Source organism: Myotis brandtii, unplaced genomic scaffold, assembly GCF_000412655.1.
Source record: "Myotis brandtii unplaced genomic scaffold, ASM41265v1 scaffold111, whole genome shotgun sequence".
In the NCBI taxonomy this organism is placed as follows: domain Eukaryota; kingdom Metazoa; phylum Chordata; class Mammalia; order Chiroptera; family Vespertilionidae; genus Myotis; species Myotis brandtii.
The window spans coordinates 739907-755748 of NW_005353789.1; the positions used below are offsets into that span (position 1 = coordinate 739907).

Consider the following 15842-nt stretch of genomic DNA (forward strand, 5'->3'; position numbering starts at 1 on the left):
AGTGGAGAAGCCCTGAGGGGCAATCGGGGCCGGCAGCTGCTGCTAGCACCCACTGATGGCCCTGAGTGATTGGGGCCGGCGCCAGGCACCGGCAGTGGGTATGAGCGGCAGCTCTGGCGCCGGCAGTAGGTGGGAAGGAGCCGGCACCGGCAGCTGATGCAAGCACCAGGCAGAATCATGGTGCGCAGGAGCAAAGAATTTTCAGTAACCACCAGAGGCTCGCCCTGATAACAGCGACCGATGCCCCACCTTGGTCTGGCTCCCCCGCTCACCTGCTCCACCATCCTGCTGTGGCTGATATCCGCCATATTCTGTGCTCTGCCCCCTGCTGCCGACGCCCACCATGGTTTGACTATTGTAAGCAATGCAGCAATGAACATGGGGGTGCAGTTCACATACATTTCCAATGCAGAGTAATTTAGTTTCACCTCAGCTTTCTACACCTGGGAACCACACCCCAAAGGCACAGGGTGGCAGTGGAATTAAACAAAATATGTTTTCCATGTAGCTTATTAGAAAAGTACAGGTGTCAGAGGGGAGGGGAGAAGGGGGCTGGGTGAAAAAAGGCGAAGGGATTGAGGAAAAAGAAAAACTTCATAGACAGACAACAGTATGGCAATTACCAGAGAGAAAGGAGATGGGAGGGAAGGTAGGAAAGTGTCAAAGGGGGTTAAATGGTGATGGAAGGAGACTTGACTTGGGGTAGTGAACACACAGTACAATATACTGATGACATCACTTGGGTTCCAGGGTTGTAAACTCATAATGATGGTGTTCCCTTCCTCTCAATAAATGTTAAAATAAATTTAATTAACATTTTTTAAAATAAAAAGAATATATATCTTGCAACCCCTCTGCAGAGTAATGCAGGGACATAGCCACAGGTACAAATACACAGAGGGCCCCTGGAGCCTCCTGGGTTCGTGAAAATGGGAAAGTGGCACGTGAACAGGGGGCGGGGCCACGTGATCAGCCGGAAGTGCACACATCAGCTGCAGAGACCGTCCTGATTCCCAATCCAGCTCTGCTCCATCCCAGCCGAGGGAAGCGCCGAGGCCTGGTTCTCACCTGTGAAATGGGAATGATGTGCTGGGCTGGCTCCCCGTGGGCAAGGGCTGGGTGGCAGGCTGACTCTGACTTTCTGCAGTAACAGGAACGGGCCAGCAGAGGGCGACAGCCTCTGCCGCCTCCCAAGGCAGGCAGCTGGGCTGAGCGGAAACCACACTGGTTCCCCTTCAGAAGGGGCAAGGGGGAGGCTGAAGGATGGCTTTGGGGCCAGGTGGGCATCCAGCTGCCCTGGGAGGCTTGTTCTGCCTCCCACTCTGCAGACGGGTCCCCTCTGGTGGCCGCACTGCACAGGCTGAGCCCTCCAGGAGCTGGACGTCAGCAGAGACTGGGTGCTCTCGGCATTTCCTGGGAGGCCTGTTCCGCCTGCCACTCTGCAGACGGGTGGCCGCACTGTGCAGGCCAAGCCCTCTAGGAGCTGGACGTCAGTACAGACTCAGTGCTCATGACGTTTCCGGGTGTGTGTGTGGGGATGGGGGGTGGAGTGCCCACCTGGTGTCTGCACCCCATCTGCCTAAAGGGTCAACCCCCCCGGCCCCTCCCAGACTGGTTTGAGGACCCTGGGGCTGCAGGCAGGACCTGGGGAACTGATGACTGGCTGGGGCCCGGGCTCAGCAGGTCCCTGGAGCTGCAGGGGAACGCTGAGGGTGCCGTGTGCTGAATGGGGGCCCAGGGGGTGAGAGATGCTGCCACAGAACTGGGGTGGCATCGGGGACTTGGACCAGGAGGCGCCGGGCCAGAGCCACGTCTCACAGAGCGAATGCGGGAAGTCTGCTGGTTTGCAGACCCCGAATCAATTTCATTTCGAGGTAAAACAAAATCGCCAGGAGAGGCAGGCGGTGTAAGCCAGACAGGAAAAATAACGGCACTTTGTAACCTAAGCCACAGACAGCGAGGGGAGCCGGGATGTTCTCCACGCAGGGCCCTCGCCCCAATGCAGCGGGACCCCGCCAACCGCCAAGGTTACCAGCTGGGAGGGACCTTGGGACAAAGAGGGCAGCCGCCCAGAGGCACTGGTGCCGTGACCGGACCCCTGTCTGCTGGGGTGGAGGAGGGGGTGCGGGGAAGGGTGAAGCCCAGCAGAGCAAATGGCCGCAGGGTGAAGGGCCCTTACCCGGAGGTCACAGGCCAAGGAGACAGAGGCTCTGGGCAGCGGAGGGTTCCATTTTCAGCTCTGTCCTTTTACGAGGGCACGTGAGGATGGAGGAGAGGCCACGTGAAGACGAGGGGAGATCGAAGGGATGGGGCCAGGAGCCCCCAGAAGCTGACCAGGCAGGAAGGACCCTGCCCTGGAGCCCTCCGAGGGAGCACAGCCCTAGACGCCCTGATTTCAGATTCTGGCACCCAGATGGGGAGAGCACTTGTTCCTGTTGGTTTAGGCCAGTCTGTAGTCATGGGAGCAGCAGCCTCAGGAAATAGTCCCCTCTTTTGGGGGCTTTGACCGGGTTCTGGGAACAGCTGAGCCCTGTGCCCCAGCAGGGGGACCCCTAGACCTCTCGCTGTGGGGCCGCCCCCTTACACGCCAGACCTCTCACTGCAGGGCTCACAGGGAGATCCATCCCCGTGTCTGTGCCTCCGCCCTGTCTCCTGCTCTCTGGGGCTCCTCCGCAGTGACAGTGCAGTGGGCACACCAGGCAGGCCGCTTGGTGGAAGGAAGTACAGGCCATGTGGCTCAGGGACTCCCCCCGCCTTGCCCAGCCCCGGCTGCAGGATGATGCAGGGCACTCCCCAAACCCGCCTTTACCTCCCTCCCAGGCCTTCCCCTAAGGCAGCGGTTCTCAACCTGTGGGTCGCAACCCCTTTGGGGGTCGAATGACCCTTTCACAGGGGTCGCCTAAGACCATCGGAAAACACATATATAATTACATATTGTTTTTGTGATTAATCTCTATGCTTTAATTATGTTCAATTTGTAACAATGAAATTGGGGTCACCACAACATGAGGAACTGTATTAAAGGGTCGCGGCATTAGGAAGGTTGAGAACTACTGTCTTAGGTGGTGGCCTTTGTTGGTTTCAAGAATATTTGGCAGGTGGAAGGGAAGGATATTAAATTGTTAAAGATGTCAAGCTGAGGGCTGAATGTCTGCATCTGGAGGAGAATCTAGACTGCTTTACCCCTCAGAAAGCCACAGCACTGAGGGGGGCCCGTGGCAGAATAACACACGCTGGAGGTGCGGGCCCATGGGCATGTGGGTGGCCATGGGTTTCAGCAGAGGCACCAAGCTGTACAGCATCTGCTCTCAAAGCCACACAGTATAAGCTTAAGGATGAGCAAGGCCACTTATAAGTCACTCAATGGCATGCCCTAGCTTTCAGATATAAGCCTCCATATAGGACTGCTTAATGCAGAGAATAAACACACATCCAGCAATCCTCTGCTTCCCTTAGAGCAGTGGTTCTCAACCTTCTGGCCCTTTAAATACAGTTCCTCATGTTGTGACCCAACCATAAAATTATTTTCGTTGCTACTTCATAACTGTAATGTTGCTACTGTGATGAATCGTAATGTAAATATCTGATATGCAGGATGGTCTTAGGCGACCCCTGTGAAAGGGTCGTTCGACCGCCAAAGGGGTCGCAACCCACAGGTTGAGAACCACTGCCTTAGAGTCTTTTCTCCCATCTTCTCTCCTCCCTCAGTCCCTAGGCCTTCAAATTTTATTCTCTCTCCTTCCTCTTCAGAGCATCTGATGAAAAACATCTCCCTGCTTCCTCCGTGCCCTGCCTACCGTGACTCTCAGACCACTACCAGGGAACAAACTCTTCGTCGTTAGCCAGTATATTTAACATCCTATTCTGATGTATTTTCCTTTGGACAACTTCATCTAAATCCAGATGTTCCCAAAGGCAGCGGGATTTTAAAAAGGAGACACTGGTGGGGAGCCCGGACTTACGTTTGTATGACCCGCAATGTTCACCTCATTGTTCATCTTTTTGTTTTTCTTGATTGAAATAAAATAGACATGGCGCATCTGAGATGCTGCGGCCGATATCAGGACCTCTAGTTTTAAATTTGAAGAACAAAAATCAGCACACTTTCCCCTCAATAATTATCCCTGTAGGTTCGTTTAGGCCCTATTTCAGCATTTCCTCAACCTGCCCACTTACAGTGCATATCAAGTCTTTTCGGTCTGGCCTATAACAACCCAGGAATGGCTGGTGTGGTGGGAATGCTTCCTGTTTTGTGTGTGCAGGTTCAACTGTGACTATTAAGTTACTTACATTTACAATCAAACTGGTCTTAAGATGGCTGTGGGGCAGATGGCTCCTGACCAAAGAAAAGATGTGGAGTGGGCTGCTACCTCCTGGCCCAAATGAAAGTGCTGTTGAGTTTAATTCTGAAGAAAGACACATGAGAGAACTCTGAACTTAACTTACAGGAAGATAAAGAACATGGGACCATTACAAAAACAGAGATCTCAGATTTCCCTACAAATGGACCAAAAACTGAAGCAGAGGTGAATGCAAATGCATATAAAGAGTTTCCTTCTGGAATTCCCTTACATACATGGAATAAATTTCAAGAATTTAATTAAAAACACTCTGAACAGGGGGATGAGAGCATGAGTGGGGGGGGATGGGGGTTTAATAGGGGGGATGAGGACACATTTGCAATACCTTAACTAATAAAGAATTTAAAAAAACACACACTCTGAACAGAAAATCTCAACTTCAAGATTCAGAAGGAAAAATAGAAAACACCCTAGAAAAGGTGAATTGAAGAACAAAGAAGAATTTCATAGTGAACAGTCCTCATGTGGAACCCAGCAGAAGGAGCTTACTCAGTATTTTGGAGTCAATGACAGGTTTAAATCCTCTGTTAAAAGAAAAAAAATTGAGCCCTAGACGGTGTTTCTCAGTGGTTAGACTGCCAGCCGACACACACACACAAAAGGGCCGCAGGTTTGATTCCCAGTCAAGGGCACATATCTGAGTTTCAGGTTTGATCCCTGGCCCCAGTAGGGGAGTGTGTGGGAGGCAACAAATTGATGTGTCTCTCTCACATTGAGGTTTTTCTCTCTGTCTCTCGAAAGAAAGAAAGAGGAAAGAAGAAAGAAAGAAAGAAAGAAAGAAAGAAAGAAAGAAAGAAAGAAAGAAAGAAAGAAAGAAAGAAAGAAAGAAAGAAAGAAAGAATTTCTATTGATTTTTAGAGAGACTGGGAGGGAGGGAGGGAGGGAAAGAGAGAAAAGAAAAGAAAAGAAAAAAGAAAAGAAAAGAAAAAAACATTGAGAAGTCAGGCCTTGAACGGAGCATAGTCCAGGCTGTGGAAGAGTGGACTATTGAGAAGGCTGAGGAACTCAGCAACCAGCTAGCTAGCTACCCAAGAGCTTGGTGTAAAATTGCCAAAGAGATTGCCTGCCATAACTTTGTAAAAGCCAAAAAGGAAGCTGAAAATTCACAGGTTGCTCAAAAAAAATAAGAAACTTGCATGTGGATTTGAAGCAAAGAGGAGATTGGAAACCAAAAGCAAATGGGATACATATAACTTGCCAGAGTTCTCCAAGTCATTGTGTCTTTTATTGAGTTTTTTCTTGAGTCTTCAATTGCTCAATTCACTGAAGTGGAAATTCATAGAAGTGGAATAAATAAGCATAAAATTTGGGGGTTGATTGTCAGTCTTTTTCTAAAGAGTTCATCCTATTGAAGTGAATGGAAAGGAGTGTTCTGTTATTTGTACAAGGAATCTAAGCACACATAGGGAGTAGGATAGACTTCTCACACACAGGACCCAAGACAGGCATGTCCCCGCAGCCTCTGCCTCCTCTTTCTTTTCCCGTATCCACTTCCTTAGAGCATTTAGTGACCCCTGCAGGCAGGCCTCACCAGTCTGCTCCTGTGGAGGCCTTGCCAGAGTGGCCTCCTTTGAGGTCTGTCTGATGGGGAGCCTGTCCCAGTGCCAGCGTTTGCCCGCTCCGCCCTACTGTCTAATGTGGATGGGCATTTCAATTGAGTGGGAGGCACTATGGCAACATCAGATGTAGCAGGAGACACGTGTGATAAGGGGAGCCACAGCTCAGAAGTCCCCACTCTTCGGGGGCCTGGGTTGTGAAAAGATCCAAAACATGGTCCAGCAAGTTTTGAAGGAGGGGTGGGAGGGAAGGATTTGAGGGAAAGGAAGAAACCTGTGTCTTGGGTTCACTCTGCTGGCATGGCATTTAGAACCGGTTTTATTTTATCTGCTTTCATTTGAATTAGACATTGTACTCATTCAAGCAATAAAATGGGAACATTATTCTTAGAGTACCCACGTTGCCGGAAAGTGTGGTCATGTGTCCTCTTCATCTGGTCACAGCAAAATAAGGATTGTTTTTGGATCAGTAGTAACTTCGATTCCTGAAGCTTTGACATATGCATTTACTACGCCTGGGATGCCTGAATTAGATTAGTAATGTAAATGTCAGTGATTGTTAACTGAGATTAATATGTTCTGGGCCATCAGTATGGCATGAATGTAACTTTATCAAGTACCTCAGGCTAAAACAGCTCATTGAAGATCAGTCATTTTGAACGTCATGGCACTGGTTCTGAAAGTATGGTTCGTGGTGCGTTCTTGTTTAGGAGCCCTCAGGATGTTTCTGATTTTCAGCAGAACATTCTATTTCTTTCACCAAAAGCAGAGTTTGAATATAATCTCAAGTTTGCTGTAATTAGTCCTGAGGACCAAGTTAGATACCTTGGCCCAAACTATAAATCAGAAGTTAAACATGGTTCTCCAGCTGATCATAAATCTCAAACTCCTTATTTTAAACACATATTTTTAGTGAAACAGCTAAGGGAGGGGCAAGCCAAGGACATGAATAAAATGTTACCTGAACTTGGAGTAACAGTGCAGAACCTCACATTTAAAATCTTATTGATTTCCCTAATACCATTTTAAAAAATATTTTTAAAATATAGAATTTAGAGAGAAAGGAAGGAGAGAGAGAGAGAGAGAGAGAGAGAGAAACATCAACATCAATCAGCTGCCTCTTGCACCCTCCTCCACTGGGGATTGAGCCCACAACCCCACATGTTCCCTGACTGAGAATGGTGCATGGGATGATGCTCAATCCATTGAGCCACACAGGCCGGGCTCTCCTGATACCTTTTGTCTTGAATGTTATCTAGATATTTTAATATCTTATTGTTTACTGTGATAAGACAAGTTTGAATTCTTAAAATATGAAGATTAAGTTTCAAAATATCCAAATGTTCATTTGTCAGTTTAAAATATCACTTTTTAAAATGTACTTCTTGCCCAGCCAGTGTGGCTCAGTGGTTGAGCATCAACCTATGAACTAGGAAGTCATAGTTCAATTCCCGGTCAGGGCATATGCCCTGGTTGCAGTCTCGATTCCCAGTGGGGAGCGTGCAGGAGGCATCCGATCAGTGATTCTCTCTCATCATTGATGTTTCTATTTCTCTCTCCTTCTCCCTTCCTCTCTGAAATCAATAAAAATATACTTAAATTTTTTAAAATGTATATATTGCTAAACTATAAAGAAGTATTGTATGAGGTTGATATTTAAATACGATTCAGCCCTGGCCAGTTTTGCTCAGTGGATAGAGCGTTGTCCTGAGGACTGAAAGGTCCCAGGTTTGGTTCCAGTCAAGGTCACATACCTTGGTTGCAGGCTTGATCCCTGGCCCTAGTCGGGGCGCATGCAGGAGGCAACCAATCAATGCATCTCTCTCACCGTTGATGTTTCTATCTCTCTCTCTCTTCCTCTCCCTTTCTCTCTGAAATCAATAAAAATATATTTTAAAAAATAAATACGATTCAAATTGTGTATCTTTTTTAAGAAATAAAGTTTAGAAAGCCAAATAAATAAATAAGTAAATAAATAAATAAAAACAGATAAAATCAAACTAGTTATTTGCATCTGAGCACTCTAGACCTTTTTATGTTGAAGATATGCTTAAAAATATCTGATGATTATTTCAAACCAAGAAACTACTTTTTTTTTCCAAAAATTAAAATAAAATTATTTCTCCCAGTACAAAAGAAGAATCTTCCCCATAAATTTGCAATTTTCACTGAGAGCAACAGATACAGATTTCTGGCAGTTAAAGGACAGTCTCTCTCTCTCTCTTTTTTTAATGTTTCCAGCCTCAAATTCTGAGACACACTATCAAGAAAAGCTATATGCTAATGAATTTGATTGGGGATCAGAGGAAAAGAAAGAAATTCAGGATGACTTTTTGTGTCCCAGCTTGAGCAGCCAGGTGGAAGGTGGCACCACTCAATAAAATGGAGAGGGCTGGGGGCGGGTGTGAGAATGGGTTTTGAGAAAATTTAAAGCTCTCTTTGGACTTGTCAACTTTGAGATGACAATAAAATATCCAAGGGAAAGGTCAGGAAAGCAGATGTCAAGAGTTTGTCGGTCAAAGGAGAGACTCGGGTTGAAAACACAAATTTAGGGTTTATTGGTACTAAAATGATGCTTGAGTCCATGGCAATGAATGAGACCAGCAAGGAGTTTAGAGAAAGACCAGAAGAAGGTCTGGGCTAGCCCTGAGGAATCCCAAGATGTGGACATAAGTTAGAAAAGGAAACAGTAGCAGAGCTCAGAAGGAGAGGTTTGTGTAAGAGGAGAGGAAGGAAGGAAGATAGAAGAGGAGAGTGCTTCAAAACTGAGGGGCCAGTCTTACCATTTGCAACAGCATGGATCAGTGAAATAAACCTGTCAGAAAAAGGGAAATACCATATTATTTTAGTTATATGTGGAACCTGAAGAACAGAATAAACAAACTAACAAAACAGAACAGAGAACAGACTGATGGTTGCCGGAGGGGAGGAAGGTTGGGGGACTGGGTGAAAAAGGTGAAAAGATTAAGTAAAAATTGGCAGTTACAAAACAGTAATGGGGATGCAAAGCTCACCATAGGGCATATAGTTAATGATATTGTAATAACTATGTATGGTGCCGGGTGGGTCCTGGAAATAACAGAAGAAACCCTTTGTAAAGTATGAGTGTCTGACCACTAAACTGTACACCTGAAAGTAATACAAAATAATATTGATTGTAAACGTAATTGAAATTTTTTAAATTTAATTTTTTTTTTAAAGTGAGAGATCAACTAATCTGTAGACACAGAGGTGCCCTTGAATTTAGCCATTCAAGTAGAATTTCAGAACAAACCTTTTGGAGAGCTTCCCTCATTTGGGGGTGAGGGGAATGATTTCTGCTGGGGGTCCCTATTGAAGGGTAACTATTTGGGGAAAGTAAAACTGTTGGATCGTCACTTTCCAGATTTGGAGGGTGATAATGTCCAGATAAATAAGTGGATGGGGTCAGGGAGAGGGCTAGACACAAGAAAACCTCCCTCATTTGTGTCCTTCAGAGCACTAAAGTGAACTCAGTGTTAATGGTGTGGATCACTAACAGTCAACTTCCAAGGGCTGACTCTGAACTGAAAATCATTTCCAGGAAACTGCTTAAGAGTTATCTGAATTTCTTTAGAAATAAACTATCTTCTGGTATTCTAAAGGAAATGGCTGTCATCTTTGAATCATTTTTTAAGGACATGCTGACACGCACTGCCTTCTCAGAGGTTCAGCCAAGAACATCAGCTCATGGCAGGATGGGAGTTGGGGAGGGGGGCGGGGTGGAGAGAGACTTGCTCTGTCCACTTATCATGGCATTGTGATCTGGTAGACAGCTTCAGATCATGCCAGATTACAACTCTACAGATCCATAAGTGACACACTCAAGGGGCAGACTCAGTGAGCACCAAAGCCCCACTAAAGCAAGTCTTGCTCCATAGGGCTGTCTCCTGCATAGCAGCTCTTCCACTATAGTCACAGCTGGTGCTCAATTGTCTAATTGGCCTGGGGGTCAATTCCTCCCAATGATGCCAACAGCAATCAAGGCTCAACTACAATAAGAGAGTGCTCACAGCCCACACAGGGGTGCATCTAGAGTGCCCAGCTCATGTGACTGGGGAGGCTGAGCCACTGGGCCCTACAGGACACCTACTACACAATTAAAATGCCAAAGATTAAAGACAAAGAGAGAATCCTAAAAGCAGCAAGAGAAAAGCAGTTAGTTACCTACAAGGGAGCAGCCATACAACTGTCAGCTGATTTCTCAACAGAAACATTGCAGGCCAGAGGGGGTGGCAAGAAATATTCAAAGTGATGAATAGCAAGGACCTACAACCAAGACCTACCCAGCAAAGCTATCATTAGAATTGAAGGTCAGATAAAAGGCTTCATAGACAAAAAAAAAGCTACCAAACCAGTATTACATGAAATGTTGAAGGGTATCCTTTAAGAAGAGATAAAAAATATGAACAATAAAATGACAATAAATACATATCTATCAACAATTGAATCTAAAATTCAAAATAAACAAGCAAGAAATTTAATGAATAAAATAGAACCAGAAGTATGAAAACATGGAACAGACTGATGAATCTCAGAGGAAAGGGGGGGAAGGGTGGGAAGAGATTAACCAAAGAATTTATATGCATACTAGTAGCCCTGGGCAGGAATCTGTGCGCCAGTAGCTCGTTACCGCCCTCCTGTAGCTCCCCTCATGCCCCCTCATAGCTTGCTGCCCTGCCTGCTCCTGTAGCTCTCCGCCACCCACTTGTAGCTCACTGCCCCACCCTCCTGCTGATGGGGTCGTGACTCGGTCGGTCATTACGCTTCACGGTGTAACAACCATTTGCATATTACATCTTTATTATATAGGATATGCATTACCCATGGACACAGACAAGAGGGTGGTGAAGGCCTGGGGCAGGGCAGGGTGGGATCCAGGTGAGGGGGGGGGTGGTAATACAAATAGCCCTTCAAAACAACCAGAATCCCGGACTTGAACAGGGTTGAGATCTCTTTTCGTTTCTCATCTTTGTTATCTTTGATTGCAGACTGGCCTTCTCTGAAGTAGAGAGTGATCACATGGTTCTGCATAGACAAAATTATATCAAATGAGAGGATTCCTCTCTAAAGGCTGGAGCAGAAACCACAAAGATTCAACCTGTGATAGCACAGGCTTCCCTGGCACTTGGGAGAAGCATGTTGAAGCATAATTGCCCAGTGTGTGCCAGGGCTGACCAGCAGACCCTGAGCAACAGAGGAGTGGATTACTCTAACACATGTTTCTGTGAAAGAGAGGCTAAGGGGCTGCTTGGCAGGAGGCACCAAAACAGCCCCGATTGCCTGCCTCCTTAGGCTTTTATTGTAACAACAGTTTGAACTAAAATTAACCTCTAGATACAATCAGCAGGGTAAGTATCCTTGAGAAAGCACATGCTTCTACAAGATCAGGTCTTAAAGACTAAACATAGAGATTCCAGCAAAGACTTGTTTGGAAAAGTCAAGGCAGGGCTGCTGCCTTCGGCAAGGTCCCCCTAAGAGGCCCCTGACCTTTTGGAAAATCCTCCTTACAGACTTTCCAACCAACACCCGTGTTTCCCCCACAAGTGTGTTCCTTGGTCCCTGTGTAAAGTAGGAACCTGGGATCTTGGCTGTGAATTTCTGGTTTCACTGGCATTACAGCACTCTCAGATGTTCTAAGACTGTTAGACTCAACTCAGTCACTGGGCCAGATCTTGAGACTCCTCCCCCAAATCAAGGAAGCCTACTGTTTCCTTTTAGCTGCCTTCTCATCCAAAGCAAGAAAGAGAACCAGGATATGTATGAGAAATTGTAGCTATGGTGGAAACTTCTGGAGGCTTAGAAAACTTTAATTCTTATGCAAACGTGTCAATACTTGAACAAGGAGGGTGGAGAATATTTAATTAAAACAACCAGAGATCAAGACTTGAGGACTTCCTAGGAAAACTAGTAATTTGTACCCCTTTAAATTTAAGAATATAGCCCTAGCTGGTTTGGCTCAGTGGATAGAGCACCAACCTGTGGATTGAAGGGTCCCAGGTTCGATTCCAGTCAAGGGCACATGCTCGGGTTGCGGGCTCGATCCCCAGTAGGGGTGAGCAGGAAGCAGCCAATCAATGATTCTCTCTTATCATTAATGTTTCTATCTCTCTCTCCCTTTCCCTTCTTCTCTGAAGTCAATACAAGTATATTTTTTTAGAAAAGAATATATGTTTAACATATCAACCTTTTCCCCACATCATGGAGAAATTTAATCTTTGTTTAGGGCGTTGAAAACAATTTAAGATGTCAATCATGGTAAATTATAATAACCACTTAAGAATGTGACAATTGTAAATGTAAATTTTAAAAGGTTTTTATTTTTCTTCAAAGTAGTACATGTAAATGGTTAAAATTTTTCAAATAATACAGAAGGGTTTATAATGAAAAGCAGACATTTCCTGTCCCCCTTCCCCTTCAATTGTCTCAATCCTGCTCCACAGAGGGAAATAATTCTCACTCAGTAATTTATGCTTTTGTTTTTAGTTTTCCTGGGACTTATCTCTCTATATCTAAATAATATATTAGACTTTTATTTATTTATATATTATTATTTTTTAATCCTCACTGAGGATATTTTTCCCATTGGTTTTTTTAAAAATATATTTTATTGATTTTTTACAGAGAGGAAGGGAAGAGGGATAGTTAGAAACATCGATAAGAGAGAGAGAAACATCGATTCAGCTGCCTCCTGCACACCCCCTACTAGGGATGTGCCCGCAACCAAGGTACATGCCCTTGGCCAGAATCGAACCTGGGACCCTTCAGTCCACAGGCCGACGCTCTATCCACTGAGCCAAACCAGTCAGGGCCCCATTGATTTTTAGAGAGCATGGAAGGGAGGGAGGAGTGTTGGGGTCCAACCCCAGCAGGTCCAGGGGTTCCCAAAGGTGTGGATGGAGTCGGCGAAGAAGGAATGACACGGAGGCAGCGTTCAGTTGATCAGCATAGTAAGGTTCTCTCTTTATTGTCCTGTTACATCTGTATTTATACCAGTTGATTTTAATCCTATCCATTCTATTCCAAAGGTTAGGGCGTTTCTTATCTCCATTCCAAGGTTACTCTATTGTTCTACCAAGCCACTGCCCCAGCGCTTGAGCTCAAAGGGAATGAGTCTGAGTAAGTCCGTGTGCTGGCCTTTTAAGAAGAGTGGCCTGGGGTTCCAGCAGCCTCAGTGTCACTCAGCCACAACCTCTGCTGGTTTTTATTGCCTGAAATTACAGGACTTCTCTTCACAGCACTGGAACCCTGGGCTGAGGGATCTGGTGTGTGGCTGGGACCCCTTGCTCCTCACAGGAGTCCTCCACAGCCTAGATATCCCTCCTGATTTAAAAAAAAAAAAACTCCCCACATTGGTGTCAGACCAATCCATTCAGTGCTTCTGCCCTGCCTACCAGTCTCGATGTGCTTTCTTCTTTACTTTTCTAGTTGTGGGACTTCCATTCAGCCATCATATTTCAGACAGTTCTGAATGATGGGTGATCTGTATTTTAGTTATAATTGTGGGAGGCAGTGAGTACCAGCATTTACCTACGCAGCCATCTTGGTTATTTCTCCTTGTTTCTTAATTTTTGTTTTGTTTTGGGGGAAGAAGGGCAGCTAAGTGAGTTCTGTTACCTGCAGCCTACACATGATCTTTCCTTAATGAGAATCATCAAATTTTATGGAGAAAGCTGGGCCTCCCTACAAGTTTGCAGCCATTGAGTATGGAGACAGTGTTCCCCAGGAAATGGAGAATCTTCCATCTCACTGCAGAACAGAAATTTAATCTGTAGTTAGGAGCCCCACAATAAAGATAAAGTGTGCCCAGGGGAAGAAATGTCACAATCTCTTCCATGGCACCTACTCCTTACCATAAAACCATATGCTCAATTGCAACCTTCTGGGAATGTATTCCCACCAGGCCTGAACTGATTTAAGTTGCAGAAATGATCTGGAAGTGGAAGAGGATCTGACCACAGACATAGATTTCCAGAAACTAGTTTTATAATATTTATCTTCTTCTTTACCAAGTAGCTGTATATCATTTGGTCTTTATTCATTTCATTTTCCACTCTCCCTGAGAGAATGTTTGTTTAGGGAAATAACTATGAAATTTTTTCTCTACTTTGCCGCTTTGTTCAAAGCTGGTTTTTCAACATTTGGAGGTCATACCAGTGGTCGGCAAACTCATTAGTCAACAGAGCCAAATATCAACAGTACTACTTCAAAATAGACTCGCCCAGGCCGGAAACCGACTTCTGCGCATGAGCCACAAAGTTTCAATCGCACTGTACGTGCGCGCCCGCACGTGGTATTTTGTGGAAGAGCCACACTCAAGGGGCCAAAGAGCTGCAGTTTGCCGGCCACTGTCATAGACTCTTCAGTCTTCTATTCCCATTAAGCTTAATGATTTGTATTTGGTTTGTTTACTTTAACTAAAAAACAAGGGATAATAAATAAAAATGATTTTTGGCATTATAGTCCTTTTTTTAAATTTTGTTTTATTGCTTAAAGTATTACAAAGAGTATTACATATGTTTCCTTTTCTTTCCCCCTTGACATTCCCCCGGCCTCCCCTACCCCACCGTGTCTTGTGTCCACATTATAGTCCTTTTAGGATATTACTTCATCTGGAGAAATGCCATGGTTTCCAACATTGTTTACAGCAATGGGCCCAGTGTACAAGCAAAGGAAATTAAGATTTATTTACACAGGCTGTGATAAAAGCTGGTTGAGAAATACAAATGTTTTGCCCTCATTCACATCTGGAACTGTTTAATTTTTCTATGACTATATTTATATAATGGCCAATTTTCTGGCTAGAAGAATATTCATTGATTATAATTTAATAAGAAACTGGCCCTTTGTTTGACATGAATGACAACTCAAGTTATTCCAGATGCTGATTAGAAAAATGAATTGAATATAAAGTTTAGTTCCAGTTGTTCATTTCACCCTGTCACACACAGAGCAGGGCTGATCAGGGGGTTAGGGCGCTGCACCCTGTCACACACAGAGCCGCAGGGCGATCAGGGGGTTGGGGAGCTCCCCCCTATCAGGCACAGAGCAGGGGCATCAACCTATGAACCAGGAGGTCACAGTTCGGTTCCCAGTCAGGGCACATGCCTGGGTTGTGGGCTGGATCCCCAGTGTGGGGTGTGCAGGAGGCGGCCAAGCAATGATTCTCTCTCATCATTGATGTTTCTATATCTCTCCCATTTCCTTCCTCTCTGAAATCAATTAAAAATATATATATATTTTTTTAAAAAAAAAGAATGAAAAGAAAAGGATTTTTAAGTCATGGCTTTTTAAAATTTCAGATAAAATTCACTGCTTTGAAGTACCATTCCATGGTTCAGGGTATAGTCACAAAATTGCACAATCATCAGCACTATCTAATTTCAGAATATTTTTTTTAGAAACCCCTCCCCTGAACCTCGGCTGACCACTATCCTACTTTCTGTTTCAATTCACAGTCTTTTGTCTGAATTTTCTCATGCTCCATCTAAACCACCAAATTAAGCATTATATGTTTACATATGTATAGAGGGGGCAGTAAATTACAAACCAAGGAATTAAATAAATTGCTGATACATATATATGTTTAATACATATGATAAATATCATAACGTTTACTCATTTATTCATTCATCATTTAACAATCAGTTATCGAACACCTTTTATAATTATAAGGGCATGCTAGATGTAAGGGCACATACGAAGACACACATTGGAGGAAACAAGACAACAAATTGAAGTAAAACAGAAAACAGTATAATAGAAAAGAACATATGAAGATCACAGGCACCTCCAAACTCTGGCATCACACCCAAAATAGAAAACGGTGAATTTTGTTTGTGATACTGTAAAAGTGCTTTATGTAAATACTAGAGGCCCGGTGCACAAAAATTTGTGCACTGGGGGG

General features: G+C 44.8%; 1 pseudogene; it reads left to right on the plus strand.

The window, feature by feature from the left end:
- Positions 1 to 4311: 4311 nt before the first annotated feature.
- Positions 4312 to 5654, plus strand: LOC102245755 (annotated as a pseudogene).
- The last annotated feature ends 10188 nt before the right edge of the window (positions 5655 to 15842 follow it).